At 47.0% G+C, this 14,371-nt stretch overlaps 1 protein-coding gene across 3 annotated transcripts in view; it reads left to right on the top strand.

Moving 5' to 3' along the window:
* The window catches only part of Atxn1 (ataxin 1), a 286,644-nt gene that overhangs the window by 141,172 nt on the left and 131,101 nt on the right, over positions 1 to 14,371 (top strand). For 2 of the 3 annotated variants that reach the window (XM_032919589.1, XM_032919590.1), the window contains one exon: positions 8,395 to 8,515. The exons of the other annotated variant lie outside the window; for it this stretch is intronic. The gene's annotated coding sequence lies outside the window, so the exon portion shown is untranslated. The remainder of the gene's footprint in view (positions 1 to 8,394; positions 8,516 to 14,371) is intronic. 3 annotated transcript variants of the gene reach the window in all.

Genomic DNA, 14,371 nt, shown 5'->3' with positions numbered 1-14,371 from the left:
GAAGTGAAACTGAACGAACAGCTTGGGGAAGTCCTCAACACATTGCGTAGGATAGAGCGACTCGTAAAGGACTTTTCCAACAAGCCCGTGTCCTCAGTTACGTTCCTGGGACCCACCTGGTAGAAGATCTGACACCTGAGAGCTCTCCTCTGACACCCCTGAGTTCTATGGCACCTGCGTGCTCATATACACATACGAAATGGATCATTTAAAAGTCGACTGTTAGAGACTGAGGCAGGGAAGTTGCTGTGGTATGAATTTTTGAGGCCAGAATGGGGCACAGTGTGGGAATCCGTCTTAAACTGTACCCCTCAGATAAAGGGGTTTTGGAAGATTTCCAGGAGCTGTAGGGACCTGTGAATATGGCATGTGACAGGAAGAAGCCACATTCCCTAATGGCTACTCCAGGCGGTTTGGAACTGTGAGGGTAACTCATTTTGGCTAGACTGCCGAAGGCTCGCAGAACGACGTGAACTTCTGCCAGGAGCAGAGTTGGGACTAGCATGGGGCTGTGGGAACAGAGTGGGCACAGTTAGGGATTGACAGCCAACAGACCATGGGGGAAGACAACAGTGCCATTGGCATGGGTTGGAAACTTAATAGGAATTGGTTTGGGCAGGGAGGCTGGAAGTTTTGAAGCAAGCCGATTGGCACCATACATATCCAGTAGCTTGGGAGAGATGAATTTGCCCCACCCCCCAGGCTCATATATTTAAATGCTTAGTTTTCAGGGAGTGGCACTTATTTGGAAGGATTAGGAGGCGTGGCCTTATTGGAGGAAGTGTATCACTGAGGGTGGACTTTGGAATTTCAAAACTTCTAGTGCTAGTGCGCGCTCTCGCTCTCTCTCTCTCTCTCTCTCTCTCTCTCTCTCTCTCTCTCTCTCTGCCTATGGATCAACATGTAGCTCTCAGCCATGCTGCTAATGGACTAATGGAAACTATAAACAAGCCCCCAATTGAATGCCTTCTTTTGTGTGAGTTGCCTTGGTCATGGTGTCTCTTCCCAGCCATGGGACAGTGACAAAGGCATACGGAGGAGAAATACAGCTCAGGATAAAAAGGAACTGCAGGAAGGGACTGCAGGAGCTGGATGGGCATGGTGGTACATCCTTTGGGTCTAACCCTCATGAGCCTGAGGCAGAAGGATTATTGTGAGTTTTAGGCCAGACTAGGCTATGAACTGAGGACCAGACCATCAGTGCTACAGAGAAACGTGCTGTCTTTAAAGAAGCAAAACAAAACTCGAGTGATGCTGTCTCTGAGAAATGAAAAGTATTACTTCTTTATTTAGATTGAAATAGAACGATAAAAGCTGAAGGCAGGCATGGTGGTACATTCCTGTAATCCTAGCATTTAGAAGGTAGAGGCAGGAAGGTCAGAAGTTCAAGACCAGGCTGGGCTACTTAAGACACTGTTTCATTTAACACACACACACACACACACACACACACACACACACACATACATACATGTATACACATACGTACACACACAGCAAAAACACTTCAAAGAAGACTCATACAAAATCAGAATTCATAGTGACACCTGTATTAATTTCTACTACTGTACACACAAAGGGCAGTGACTAGAACCCGTTTCTTAGGCACCAGTTTCTGTCTTTCACTCATCCATGGCTCCCTTAGCTTCCCCGTTCCTATTTCCTCCAGAGTGACATCACAGTTACCTGAGGTACTTTCCCGCCTGAAGCACAGGGCCTTTCTGAAGTTCACATGGTTATTTGTATGCATTACTTCCTTGTGCTTGTTAATTCTGGGCCCCTGTTCCTTTGCTGTCTGTGCAGTGCTTGTTACTCTCAGCTTCCTGTGGTCATATCATGTGGCTTGCCCCTGCCAACATGTCCTTTCCCGTGTTGATCACTGTCCCTTTGAAAGGTCTACCCAGTCAGGTCTGACCTACCATGTGTAATCCCTGTAGTTTAAACTTAGTGGTTTGGGGTCTGAATTAGATGTCAGACACCTTCACAGCATCCGGATGTGGAGAAATATTCCCTGATTTACTTAGAGGAGATGTGTAGGCACACTAGGGACAGGCCAATGGTGGGGACCCACAGAGGGTCATGTGTGCCACGCTATAACTGAAAACTCCGGGAATAAATCTAACCTGAGGTGGAAGATGGGGGTAGGGTATAGGGAGAGGCAGGGGAGGAGTGGAGGGTGGGAGTGGGGGACAGAGATGCAAGGTATTAGGACAGAAACTCGTTAGGATGAAGACTTGTGAAAAGTCCCTGCATCGGGGAGGCAGGTGCTGTGATGACCCTTAAACGAGAAAAACGGTTTGCAAAAATCATGGTGGAAATCCAACTCCCATGCTTTAGGATATTGGTGTTGAAATGCCGACCTGAGATTTGCACTCCATTTTAACCTGTTCCTTGGTCAGTCAGATCAAGGTGCTAGGCTTTTGGAAACCTTCTAGGACATTGTAATCGGGAAATAGAAAGGGTAGCATGCTTATAGGCTAGGAAAAATGTTGAGAGCTAAAAAGGAAAGAAAAGGGATGAAGGATAGAGTTGACCTCAGGAAGGTGGGGAGATGTCATAATAGACTAAGAACTTAAGTGGAGGAAGATCTCAGAAGGTTTCCCCAGGTTTCATGTACACATTCAACAGTGTATGGGTTTATTTTGCTTGGGTCATTTGGCATCTCTTTGGACTATGTTAACATCATCCATTCCAGGATATCAATCTTAGAGTGATAAGGGTCACCCACCCCCATCTGGCTGAAAGTGTGCCCCTGTAGAGGGCTGGTTCTCTGAGTGTGAACCAGAACAGTAGTGTCGTTTTCTCCTGGGAAGTACAGATTCTCTGACCCACACCTAAGCTTTCCCAGTGAGCAGTTCTAGGGATGGCTTCTCTCTGAGTCTGGGGCGGGTTTCAGTTGGAGATCTCCAGGTCTACTCCACACAGGGTGAGAGTCTCAACCACAGAGGTTTTTGGAAACACGCTGTGAGAATCTAGGGTCTAGATGGGCTCCTGCCGGCAAGAAGGTGGAATGAGTGTGTGAATAGTCGAGAGGGAGGAAACAGCTTTCCAGAGGCCATTAATGAACAAAAAAAAGCAATGGATTCAAAGACCAGGAAGGAGGAGGCCAAGTGTAACTGTTCCCGGTCCTGTGGGAAACTTCCATTGGAATGGCAAGCCCCTGCCATACCTCCAAGTCCTTGGATGGCAGAGAAAGGTGAAGGGGTTGGGGAGCTGTGGGGGGTGGGGGCTCATTCAGTAAAGTATCTGCCTTACAAGGATGAGGACCCACATTTCAACCCCCATAGTCTACTCTTTAGAAAAGCAGGCATATGGTATTTATTTTAATCCCAGTACTGAGGAGGGAGAAGCATGTGAAATCTCTGTGAATTCAGGGCCAGTGTTCTCTACATAGCAAGTTCCAGGTTAGCCGGGGCCACATGTGAGACCCTATTTCAAAGGGGAAAACAATCGAGCTTGGAATTCCAGCCCCGGGATCACTGAGACAGATAGTCAGATGGTCATCCAGGCTGGCCTGCTTGCTGAATCTCAGGCCAGTGAGAAACCCCAATAAAAATGACACCCCATAACTTGTCCTCTGGCCTCCACACACATGTTAAAGTGTACCTGCTCAGAGAGAAAGAAGGGGAGACCCTCTGCAGGGAAGAGATTAAACTATAGCTATGAAGGACTAAGCCTTTTGCAGGTAAGGGTTAAATTCTTCTAGATGGGGCTTGGGCCTTGGATCATTTCTTTTTCGTTCAAAGCTCTTCCCGCTAGATGCTCTTAGGAGCTTGCATAGGAAGGCCATAGCAAGGTCTCAGTCCTCAGGAAGCTTATAAAGTCTCTGAGCCTTCACGATTTCAGTAAATCCAATGGAGGGTAAAAAGACAATATCAGAGTGCCGACTTGAAAATGACCTGGGGTCAAAATGTGCAGCAGAGACTGCACGTGCTCCGGGCAGGCAAGAGAAGGGGAAGCTGGCGTGGTGTCCCTTTGTCCTGTGAACGGAGGATGAGACTGTCAGCCTGGCATATGTCCCCAGGTCTGATGGCAAAGACACTGGACAACCAGGCGGCAAGGAATCTTGGGTTTTGCACCCTCTCTTCTTTCCGGGTTTGTTGAGGCTTGTCATAACTGTCAGGGTGGGGTATATTCCCAGACCTGTGGGTGGAATGGTATTGATATTTGTGTTTTTCTGTGAGAAGCTAATAGCGGATAAAGTCATATTTTATCCTGGCTATCTTAAATGGGAAGAGACTCGGCAGGGCTCGGCCGGCCACGTTTGTTCCAGACTGACTCCATTCAGAGAGAGAACATGAGTGGGCCTGCCTGCGGATTACATCAGTTTGGAGGATACAGAATACTGACTTTCTTTTTCCTTAATGAAAGAATTATGTGGAGTCAGATCTGGGAGGGTAGGGAACAAAGTACTAGAGATGAACAGAGCTTTCTCACTGCTTGTTTCTGTATATGCTCCTCTCCTCACTGGGGTTACGTAAACTGAGTCCCAATTTACAACACAGGACAAACGTGGTAGGGACTGTTGAAGTTGAACATAAAATGTTGTTTAGGTACAGGAGAGATGATTTAAAAAAAAAATCAGACAAACATGTGTGTGTGTTTGTGTGTGTGTGTTTGTGTATGTGTGTGTGAATGTGTGTGTGTTTTTGTGTTTGTGTATGTGAGTTTGTGTGTTTGTGTGTGAGTCTGTGTGAGTGTGTGTTTATGTGTGAATGTGTGTTTGCGTGTAGTGTGTGTGTGAATGTGTGTGTGCGTGAGTGTGTGAATGTCTGTGTGTGAGTCTGTGTGTGTGAGTGTGTGTGTGTTTGTGTGTGTAAGTGTGTGAGTCTGTGTGTGACTGTGTGTGAGTCTGTGTGAGTGTGTGTTTATATGTGTGTTTGTGTGTGAGTCTGTGTGAGTGTGTGTTTATGTGTGTGTTTGTGTGTGTGAATGTGTGTGTGTTTTGTGTTTGTGTATGTGAGTTTGTGTGTTTGTGTGTGAGTGTGTGTGTGTTTGTGTATGTGTGAATGTGTTTGTGTGTGTGAGTTTGTGTGTGAGTGTGTGTGTTTGTGTGTGTAAGTGTGTGAGTGTGTGTGTGAGTGTGTGTGTGTGAGTGTGTGAGTCTGTGTGTGTGTGTTTGTGTGTGTGTGTGTGTGTGTGTGTGTCTGTGTGTGTGTGTGTGTGTTGTGTGTGTGTGTGTGTGTGTGTATGTGTGTGTGTGTGTGAGTTTGTGTGTGTGTGTGTGTGTGTGTGTGTGAGTGTGTGTGTGAGTGTGTGAGTGTGACTGTGTGTGTGTGCATGTGTGTGAGTGTGTGTGTGTTTGTGTGTGTAAGTGTGTGAGTATGAGTGAGTGTGTGTGTGAGTGTGTGTGTGTATGAGCACTCGAAAGCCAGAAATGTTTGGTTTTTGTTAACCCCCGCCACCACACACACCCAGAACTTCGCACGTAACAACTGGTTTATGCTCTTTGAAATGTTTTTTATTTCTGTTGTTTCCTTTAGGGTTGGTTTTGTTTCTGAGACAGGGCCTCCCTTTATAGACCCAGCCTTACCTGCAATTCTAACATTTACCACAGAGCTCAGGCTGGCCCAGAACTCATGATCCTCCTTCCATCAGCCTCCCCAGTTCTGGGTTTGCAGGCATACGCCATCATGCAAGCTAGAGCCCCCTTTGAGTAGATTCTCTTCCGAGTGACCAACCTGTGATAAGACAGCCTTTCAGTTCACTACTATGTTGGGATAACCTCTGGTACTTCAGGGAACCAGCACCTCCTTGCCTGTCACATGGAGTACAATACCTCCATGGAATGGCTCTTCCTGGCAGAACTTGCCAGTGCTTCTTAACTCAGAGGGAAGAATTGCTTCCTCCGAGATCTCTGAAGGTAGTTGAAGAAATAAGTAACAAAGGATTCCATCAAAACAGTGTCAGAAAGGAGTCCAACTCTAGAGGAGGCTTGCCGATGCTCAGCCTGTTTCCTTTGGCTGAAACCTGAGGCCTGTTTCTGGGCCAGGGCTCTGCCACTGAGCTGCACCTCCAGCCTTGCCTGCACTAAGCTCTCTCTGCCTTTTACTTCTCTGTAAGCCCCCCTGGGCCCCACATTCCCAATCACAGTTGTCTATTGCCCCTTCCTGATGCTTGTCTGGGTCTCTAATCTTACACATTTTAAAAACATGCTGGTACAGTTCCCTGAAGCTGTATCCCTCTGGGTGGGAGAAGAACGTGGTCCTTGCCTCTCTTGTTCACTTTTCTGGCCCTGTTTGAGTGTAGTGGCGCTAAGTGAAATTCTGTCCTCTGGATGTGCTAGTTAATAAGAAAGTGCTCCATAAGATAGATCCACTATAAAAGCCATGATTAATTCCAGGAGAATAGATACGTCCTTCCTCCTTTTTGAACTAATTTTGTCTCTCCCCTTTAAAAAATTTATTTTGAGTTCTACTAATCAGTGTTACCAGTTCCAAATCTAAGATTTGATATTATGTTACTCTTATCTTCTTCCTCCTCTTTCTCCTCTTTCTCCTCTTCTTCCTCCTCTTTCTCCTCTTTCTCCTCTTTCTCCTCTTCCTCTTCTTCTTCCTCCTTCTCTTCTTCCTCCTTCTCCTCTTCCCCATACTTTTCCTCTTCCTCCTCCTCTTCCTCCTTCTCCTCTTCCTCCTTCTCCTCTTCCTCCTCTTTTTCCTCTTCTTCTTCCTCCTTCTCCTCTTCCTCCTCTTTTTCCTCTTCCTCCTCTTCTTCCTCTTCTTTCTCATTGTCTTCTTCTTCCTGTCATCATCATTGCTGTTTTTATTATTATTTGAGAGAGCCACTTTTTTTCCCCTACTAGAAATCACACTTTCCATACCCACAATGCTAAAACTACAAGCCCCAAGTATGTTCAACTTGTGCTTATGACATTGGAAGAAAAAAATCCTGACTGGAGCTAGCAACCCTACATCTCCATTGTCCCCCAAAGCCATCAGTTCACAGTCATTCATGTCCCTCCACTGTTGCTCCTCCCAGGGCAGACCTTTGATAATACTGGCCTCGCAGTGATTGTTCCTGTGGGTTTGCCAGAAAGGAGGGGAACACAAGAAATCCAGACGTAGAGCATTCTCTACCAGGCTGTGAGCAGGACTTTGCATTAACGCCACCAGCCAGCTGGATCCGGTCCTATTCTCAGGAAGAGCCTCCTTGTACCACCTTTGTGTATGTGAGTGCTACAGTCACTGGGGAGATGTGGCAGAGAGGCAAGTGGAAACTTACACGGTCTTGCGGACACTGGGCACAAGAAACCCCGTGAATCTGCAATTGAAGGCAGCCCTTCGCTGTGGCCCAAATCACGATCCTCCTGCCTGGCTCTGTAGTGTGCCTTGTGCTCCTTCCAGAGTTAGTTTCCTGCCCTCGACCTTTCTTTATGTTCTGAAATTTCTCCTGGAGATTCCAGGAATCTCCAGCTCTGCTCTTCCCTCCCGCACCACAGCAGCACGGGGGCTGTGTCAGTGTCTGAGTGTGCCCGGGAGAGCCTGATGCTTGGTGCTCGGCCAAAGCTGGGTTTTATACCCTGGCTCAGAGAGCTCAGTAGCAAGCTGTGACCAATAATAACACCTTCTGTTGACATAGTGTCTGTCTTCTGGGGAACGTCGAGTGCTTCTCAAGAGCACTTATTGATCTTCCCAGTCTCGCTGGGAGGTACGAAAATGGCCTAAGATTGTAGTCTTTGCTTCCTTTTCCTGAGAGTTAAGTCAAGCGACTTATTTGGGGATCCTGTTTGTTTTTCCAGTGCTGGGGAGTAGGCCCAGGAACTCAGCTCAGGGGTGCTGCACAAGTGCTGTGCCTGTAAACTATACCTCTAGCAATTCATTCTCGTTCTCATTCTCTCTCTCTCTCTCTCTCTCTCTCTCTCTCTCTCTCTCTCTCTCTTCCTCTCCCCCCTCTCTCCCTCCCTGCCTCTCCCTCTCCCTTCCCCATCTCTCTCTCTCTGACTCCCCTCCCCCCTCTCCTTGCTGGTTTTGGTGTTTTCAAAACAGAGTCTCCTATAACCCTGGCTGACTTAGCTCTCCTGCTTCTGTCTCCTCAGTGCTAGGATTACAGTTGCACACCACACAGTCCAGCAAATAGCGGCTTCTTTTGAGCAAGTTTGTGTCACACCCGGGGTTAGGTTTGAAGTTTCCTAGAATTGGCTTCTCATGGGAGAGGGGAAAAAATAAGGGGGAAAAAGTTGGTTATGTCACATAGTAAATTAAACAAACAAACAAAAAAAAATGAATGAACGAACAAACGAACGAACGAACTAAGTAGCTAACTAAAGCAGGTCCTGGAAAATGGTCTTTGGTAAATTATCACTTTGGTTGACCAGATGACCAGATTGCTGGAAAAAAAAATGATTAGATAAATGTACTTACCATATCCTTTCTTTCTGGGTTGTTCTCCTGCCAGGTATTTCTAACCTCTCTGTGAAAGAAAGACAACACCAGAGCCTGGGCGGCCCAGTTGCTGAGGGAAGTTTCCATGGTGAAGTCTCAGGGAGGCTTCCTGGGAGCAGAACATAGTGAATGCTGTAAGTGAACACTGTCTGCAGACTTTCCTTGTAAAGATCGGTGAGCCCAGTGGGAGGGGCTGTCAGTGTGAGCCCTGGGTGATTGCCCAGTGTGTGAGTCCCTGGTGTGAGGGGCTGCTAGTGTGAGCCCTGGGTGTTTGCCCAGTTCTCAGATCTCTTGTTTCCAGAAGAGGTTCTGCATTACTAACTACAAACTTGCCTTTTCCCTAGCGCTGGGGAGCAGAGCTGATGGTCTGCTTGCGGAATATGGGGTTCTGTGCTCTCGCTCCTGGCATAGTTGGTGGTATCGGATGTATAGGGGACTGTCTGCCACTGTTCTTCTAGGATAGTGAATGAGATGAGGATTTCCATGTGTAACTAATAGTATTACTTATCTCCGGTCTCATTCTCTTAACCAGGATGTTTGTTGCTGGTTTCTCTGTGGCTGCTATCGCTGCTGTTGATTTGCTTTTGGATTTGTGTTGTTGTTGGGTTGGTTTGGTTTTTGTTTCTGCTGTTTTGGTTTTTTGTTTTGTTTTGTTTTGTTTTTACTTTCAAAATGTCAGACCTGTGTGGAAGAACAGTTATTGAGGGTTTTTCTCTGATTCAGAAGTGGCTGATTTACTGGCTTTTATCAGGGTGATTGTCCGTGATGTGGGGATTAGTAAACTGTACTTCATGTCAGCTGAAGCCTCTTGACAAGTTTCAGTGTCTGGGGGTTGATTAAGTGGCCCACTCTGAACCTAGAGGAGCCCTATTTGCCGGGAAATTTGAAATGGATTTGCCTAGATCTGCCATTTGATTGTGGCGCGCGCGCGCGCACACACACACACACACACACACACACAGAGTCCACAAAATCTAGGAGAGTGTTAACCAGGAAAGAATATAACCACAGGAAAGTCCTAGATGGCCAGTGGACCCCTCTGAGAAAAGAAGTAATAATATCTTTGTGTTTTAGAATATAATTAGCCAACTTCAGTTAGAATCTGTAAGCATTCAACTGCACATCTTATAACATATATAAGTTTTGAATTTTCTAAGTCTTTTATTTTAATTATACTTACTGATTATGTGTGTTGGGGGAGAGGTTGAATGTGAGGGGTCAGAGAATAGCTTCCAGGTAGGTTCTCATTCTGTGTGGGTTTCAGTGACGTTTAAATGGTCAGGCATAGTAGCCAGTGCCCTTACCCACTGAACTTCTTGGTGACTCAGTCACAGTTACTTTTCAGTCCTCTGTCACTTACTCTTTGTGACTGCCTAAAAGATTTCATGAAGTTGAGATAGACACAGCACCTAGCGGAGAGAAAGGGTATTGATGTCAAAAGAATCTTCAAAAACATCTCGTGATATATACTAAGATGTTTATCCCTAGTTCCTAGCAGTTTAATAGTATTGTCAAAATTAACTCGTTCAATTTAAGACTTCCTGGAACTAGGGAGATGGCTCAGAGGTTAGGGTCACACGCTGCTCTTCCAGAGGCCCCGAGTTCAGTTCCCAGCACCCACATCAGAGAAATACACTATTCTGTGTGACTACAGCCCAAGGAGATCCAGTGCCCTCTATTGACCTCCACGGGAAACTGCACCTATGAAACACACACACACACACACACACACACACACACACACACACACACACACACGGTACTGCTGTTTGAGTGTGTTTTCACTTGTGAGGGTGATCCTATGGATTCTAGAAGTTTGTGACATGCCTTGGCACCCATGGCCAAGGCTTCTAATCTTAGTTGTACTGTTAAGATCAAGCATGTTCATGACCCTAGGCTCACCAACCCCATCACCACCAAAGAGAGTGGTATTCTATAAGCCTGTGGGTTGCTGTATGCTTCTGATACATTAAGCAACTGACACGTTGGTTTACGGTTGCATCATGGGAGGAGAATTGTATAAGTATTTTCTCAAAAAAGGTTTGTCATGCTCAGGGACTACCCTGGGACCCTGCTGGGTTTAAGTGTTAGGACGTTTCACTGCCAACACTGCTGGTCTGGTCACTTGCTGGCAGCATTGATGTTTTTAAGGTGCTGTTTTCCTGGGAAGCATGGGTCTCACAGAAAGTTACTTTCAAGCCTAGCTTTGGTTTAAATGAGAACAGTTGCTGTGTTCCAGGCCGGCTTTGTGACTACCACCGTGGGTTTTCCTTTTATACTGTTGCTCTGAAGGGTTCATATCAGACCTCAGGCATTATGTGACGTTCTCAAAGGTCCCAAAGTGTAAATCTGGAGATGCCACACAGGCCAACTTTAAGGCTCTTGAAAATCTCTCTATAAACAGAGTGAGCTGAGAGGAAGAAAATGTGAAATTCCAGTGACCTCCTCAGGCGAGCCGAGAAATGTCTTTTTATCGCTCGAGAGCCTTAAGGCCTGTGCCTCTGAAGGGCGTGACAAACGAGGAAAGCCAGGGAGTGTGTATTTGCACGCAGACAGGCGTGAGTGTGGGCGTGGTAAGGTGCGAGCCATGATCACCAGCAGCATTGTCAAAGCGGCCCGGCCTCATCAGCTCTTGCGGACTATGCCTCAGACTCATTACTCAGTGTGTTTTACTCCTCTGCCTGTCTCATTAACAGCCGCCCCCATCTGTCACACTCTCCTAACAGTTGGCCTTTCCCCACGAAGGTGTCTCCACCTGGCTCTCAGAAAAGTGGAGAGGCACCAAGCCTTGCAAGGGAAGGGGAAGGCACTGAGCTGAAGGAGGAGTCAGGAGACCTGTGTTTTGTCTTTGATGTGACAAGTGGCCCTGTAAGCTGGGTCTCAGCACCCCGGGTGACACATTTCAAGATGGACAACAAGAGAAATGGAGGTCTATGACCTCTGCGGTCGTAGCTTTTGTGTCGAGTGTCACCAGGGCTTTGCTCTGCTACGAAGCAGAGCAGATCCTCCTTTTTCCTCATTAACTCCTTAAAAACCAGTGATTGGCTACAACCTAGTTTTCAGGTGCTTCCGGTTTAATGCACCGAATGTAGTCTTAGGATGTTGAGATGGCTTAGCACAGCAGTTCTCAACCTGTGGGTTCTGACCCCTTTGGGGGTCAACCAACCCTTTCACAGGGGTCACCTAAGACCATTAGAAGACACAGATATTTACATTATGATTCACGACGGTAGCCAAGTTACAGTTATGAAGTAGCAATGAAAATAATTTTATGGTCGGGGGCGTCACCACAACCCAAGGAACTCTGTTAAAAGGCTCGCCACATTAGTCAGTGAGAACCACTGGCTTAGCAGATAAAGGTGCTCACAATAATTCTAACAGCATATATTCAATTCCCCAGCCCCACATGATCGAAGGAGAGAGCCAACTCCTTCAAATTGTCCCGTGATCTTCCCATACTTGCCATGGTGTTGCAGTAAAAAAGAAAAAGCGTGTGTCACAATTGGCTCCCATGTATACCACTCTGAGCTTTCTCTCCCATGATCCCTCTGACCCCGGGCGGTCTGTGAGCCATCCACTCGGTTTCTTTGGCAGGTTCTTACCATGCCAGGCATACACATCCCAATTCCGTGGCAGGCTTGGTGCATCCCACAACCGCACAATCGAACTCAATTAAGTCGCCACAAGAAAGAACACACCAGACAATAACCTCTGATCCAATTGATAAGATAGAATTAGCCCATCTAGACAGCACAAAATCCTGTACACACCCATCCCTTAAAAATAGCCATAACAACCTGTATCTATGCACAGAGAAGAATCTTAACATCTGCCGCCATGTTCTCCCAGCTCCTTCCTCGCTCCGCCCTTCTCTCCTTTCCAAAACTTCTCTCCCGCCCATCCTTCTTTCTCATCCAATGACAGGCCTCGTTCTATCCTGCACCTGCCTTCACTTAATGACATCAACCTACACCATGGTGTGTGCGTGCCCAACTATATAATTACATATACACACAAAAGTGAACAAATCTATTAACTTTTAAGATGTCTTTATGTACATAAGGATACCCTGCAAGGTCAGAAAAGGGTATCAAGTTCCCCACAGCTGGAATTAGGCTAATAGAAGCTAGACAATGTGGGCACTGCCAGCTAGCAAGTCCAAGTGATCTTCCCATCCCCATGCTCTACCATGGCTTTGAAGTTACCTGTCCCCTCATGGCCATTTTGTGTAGGTGTTGGAGAGTCCCAGTCTTATCCACTGATCCCACTGCCATGTAGGAGTAGACGCTAAATGTCTATGATGTGTGTGAAATAAATGTGGGGAGGGAAAGCACTTAAGGACATCATATTATATATAGTGTAACTATTAGTGAGCCTGGGGGGTTTTCGGGTACTTAAAAAGCAAAATTCTACACCACGCATTTCCTCCTCTGTTCTAACTGAGTGGTTTGTGGTTTCTTGTTCGTGAGCAGCCTACAGTTGGCTGTCTACGGATGGTGACAGCCGTGTCATCTCATTGACGTTTGAGTTCCATTTTATTCCTGGCGTGGAGCTGGGCCGGGAGTGCTGTGTGACACCGGAAGTTAGCGAGGTACAAGGTCACAGCAGAGCACTCCCCTCTGGCACACCGCTTAGAGGAAAGACATGGTGGGCTGCTTCGGGTGAGGCCCAGCTTCTGCTCTGTGGTGTTTGCGGTAGGGAGAAGCCACCAGAAGCCAGTTAGGAAGGCAACACACTGCCCTGCTTTTGAGGATGGCAGGAATTAAGGTGTCCCGAAGCGTGGGTGTTTTTCCAACCCTTTATCAGGATAACTGCTTAGAATATCACTCAGAGCGTGCCTAGGAAGAAGCAGGCAAAACCGAACACCACTCTGCCCGTTCAAACAGCACTGAGACAAGGGGCGTGAATTCTGGGCTGGGAGTAAGAGAACTGCGTGTGCACATTCTTCTAAGAGCACTCGAGGGACTTCCCAATGTGTCTGTCAGGTCAGAGTTCTTACATCTGAGATACCAATTTCTAGATGGTCATAAAAGCATTCTGAAATAGGTAAGGGGGGTGTGTGTGTGTGGAGGTGGGTTCCCTCCACGTGTTGTTTGAAATTTCGGATTGGCCTACGGATGTCAAGTGAGGTAGTTCCATCTCCTTGCGGGAGTGTGAGGATTTGTACAAGGATTCCCTGTCTTGCTCATTTGAATCTTTCCCCACCTTCCTCACTTACTGGTAGCGTCCTCAGTTCCAGGCCACTTCCCTTGTGTATTATCCGGAGAAGGAACCTTTTGGAGACCTGAATATGTATGGGCTATTCTTTCTGAGAGGAGACTTAACCGTTGGCTGGGTCCAGCCATCACAGGCATAGACATTCTCCTCAGCACCGTCTTCTCCCAGTGTGCAACTTCCTCCACCCCCGGCAGTCTCACAGAAGGAAAGAGCTGTGAAAAGGAAAGTCTGTGAACTCCTGCCATATCTATGCTCTGTGGGGAAGGGGAGTGACAGCCTAACCGACGGTGGTGATTTCCACCGGACCTTTAGAATACTATTTCTTAAAAGAAGGTTATGAGCCACGGTAAGTCCTCAGTCCACGGTGCAGGACTGAGCCATCTCTGTTCACTGCCCTCGGGAGGTTATCTCAGAAGAGCTCTGCTGGGGACAGAGATGCCAAGGCACTCAGGTGTGCCAAGAGGGGTGCTGGGCAGAGTGACCGAGAGCCAGGTTTCCAGGAGCCTCTGCCTTAGACCTCCCAGCAGGGGAAAACCCAAGAAGTGTGCCCCAAGAAGGCAAGGGATGAGTCAAACACGGGAAGATCAGTCTTGTACAGGTAGGCGCTTTTGAAATTGAGTCAGGCTACTTAAGATCTCAGAACCAGACTGTTTTCATTAGAGGGTTGTGGGACCAGGGATCTAATGCGTTACTGTATAGTAGATTATCGCTATGAAGAATCTTCACTAGAAAGAACTGATTTATCTTCTTTCATCCGGGCGAATATATTACAT

This window comes from Rattus rattus, chromosome 14, assembly GCF_011064425.1.
Source record: "Rattus rattus isolate New Zealand chromosome 14, Rrattus_CSIRO_v1, whole genome shotgun sequence".
NCBI classification, from domain to species: Eukaryota; Metazoa; Chordata; class Mammalia; order Rodentia; family Muridae; genus Rattus; species Rattus rattus.
The sequence above is the reverse complement of the archived record's forward strand: the minus strand, read 5'-3'. Positions and strand labels throughout refer to the sequence as shown.